A 2,466-nucleotide genomic window follows, 5' to 3' on the forward strand; every position below is an offset into this window, starting at 1 on the left:
CATCTAGTATTTCTGGTCAATCCAGGCTTGCTTCCCATCATTCTTGAGGAATTAACTGTTTGTGTTACAGTCTTAATATAGCAAAGGAACACAGTCAGTTATTTTAGATAATGATCATAATCAATAATCTGCTGATTATTTATTGCTAGGAAAAAAATTGAAGCACGGTTATTACAGAAATCCATTGGGGGCTATTAGTAATCTAAGAACAACTGAGGAAATATTAAGAGAAACAAAATGTTACTCTATTCCTCAAAATTCCCCTGGCTAGAATCATAATCTCTTCAACAGCACAAAATAATATATCGCATTACACGGGAAATCACGTCTGGGTGGATTTTTTTCCTTTTATTTTGTATAGGTTAAAAGAAAACTTCATGTGCAAGGGGTAGGGGGGATCACGGAAGAACAAAAGCAGCAGTTTCCAAGTGGCCCACGTGGCAGCCAGCAAGCCAGATAACCAGGAGACAACCAGGCCTGACTGCTGATCAGAAACAGAAAGTGCTGATTTATGGTAAATAAATTCTGATCTAGTAGCTAAGAATAAAGCACAAAGTTCCTGCTCCTTTCTCAAGCCACTCCTTGGCTTTCCTCAACTAGGAGAATGTACTCCAGCTTGGATCAGGGTGAAACTGGAGCAGTTACACTAGATGGGTACTTGGCCCTGCACCAACATACTTGTTTCTTGACTTGGCTCTCAGTAAACCCAGTGCAAACATTCAGCATTCCATGGCTGAGGCCATACACGGAAGCAAGCCACCAGGTAGAGATGACCACAAATGTACTTTCACACTGGGGAGAACAGGCAGGGAGATGAGGAGGGGGAAAGGTTAAGAACAGGATGAAGAAAAGGGAGCCTCATGAATGCTTTAAAATCTACACCAAGAGGACAGCTTACAGGTATTTCTGTGGATATCAACCTGAGAAAAGCCATCTTTTAAACAAAAGTCGCATTTGCTCCCCTGTACCACTCCCTCCCTTGCCAATCCCCAGGCTGTGCCAAAACAAATTGAAAAGCTATAGAGATCTGTGGTTAAAAGAACAAGCACCAAAACATTTATGGATATTACCTAAAGGGGCCCCAAAGTGATGGACTAAAGCGAAAAACTAAGAACTAGAAGAAATATTACCATGGCAAAAACCAGAGAGGCTCCCAGAAAGTTCCCTCTCAGTAACACTTCTCAAGGAGAACCAGCATATTGAACTTTCCACATAATTGTTTTCAGGTCTGTCTCCCAAATAATCCCTCAGTGAATTTCTAAGTCAGCAAAACAACAGGAATTTTTATATTGATCCTATAATACTGGCAGGTCTGTGAGCTGTAGGTCTCAGTTGGGGCAAACACATAAAATATTGCCAATAAGGATAAGAAGTTTTTATCTAATGTAGGTGATTGCAGAAAATGGGTTCATTTTCTTCCTTTTTCCAATGGCAAACTTTTTTTTTCTCATACAATGCCCATTTTTATGACAATTATGCCCAGGCCAGCTTTCATTGAGCCCATTAGAGGCAGCCAGCACAGCACAACTGCCTGGTGAGCCTGCACCTTGAGGACACGGAGTCTCTTTATGGGGCAAAGTCCTGGATGACCTGACCTGCATCCTGGGCTCCAAGCTCCAAACTTCTTACAGGCTACTTTCTCACTGACTTTCAGGTTTGACTCTCACTGTTCTATTTCCCAGGCATAGACTTACCTCACCATCATTACAGTTTCTGCCCATCCGGCCACCTTGCAGTAAAATCTCCGAGCTGATTCAGCCCCTGGTCCTCTGGCACCTGGCCACTTAAGCGGGGGATGGCAACCCCCACCCCCCCCCCCCGCCGCAAAGTGAGATGTATTTTTGAAACATGCTATTTGTTCCCAGATGGTCAACTTCCCTATACATCAAATATATGATCTAACTTATTTATTCAACAAACGTACCGAACATCTATTACTGTAAGACTGTTAGTGGTGAAGATATAACAAATAAGGCACTGCTCTCACCTCAAAAGACTTACCCATCATTAATGTACTACATTACAGAGAAATCAGTCCACTCCACTGAAGCTATATTATTCAACCAAAGCAAAATAATAACAATGCCTTACAGTCATTCTAAACTTTATAGTTTTCAAAGGGCTATTACATATATTTTAATGTTAATGATTTTGAGTCAAATTCTCACTAGTGAATTAAAAGAGATGCTTTGTAACATTTAGCCAACTTTATGTATGCTATCTCTATTGCCCTCCCCTTTAGCATACGTCCCTTATTAACCTCCCTCTTCCAAAAACTTAGGAGGCATCATGCTTCCATTCCATTCCTTATTCCACATATTCAACTTATTATCGAGTCCTATTTGTTTTTCCACTTTGAAATTATATATTTCTCTCCAACCCCACTGCTATCACCTTACCTAAGCTATCATTATATCACACCTGAATCACTGCAGTAACCTCCCAATTGCCTTGCTTCCACTTTTG

The sequence above is a fragment of the Pteropus vampyrus genome, unplaced genomic scaffold (genome assembly GCF_000151845.1).
Source record: "Pteropus vampyrus isolate Shadow unplaced genomic scaffold, Pvam_2.0 Scaffold39, whole genome shotgun sequence".
Lineage (NCBI taxonomy): Eukaryota > Metazoa > Chordata > Mammalia > Chiroptera > Pteropodidae > Pteropus > Pteropus vampyrus.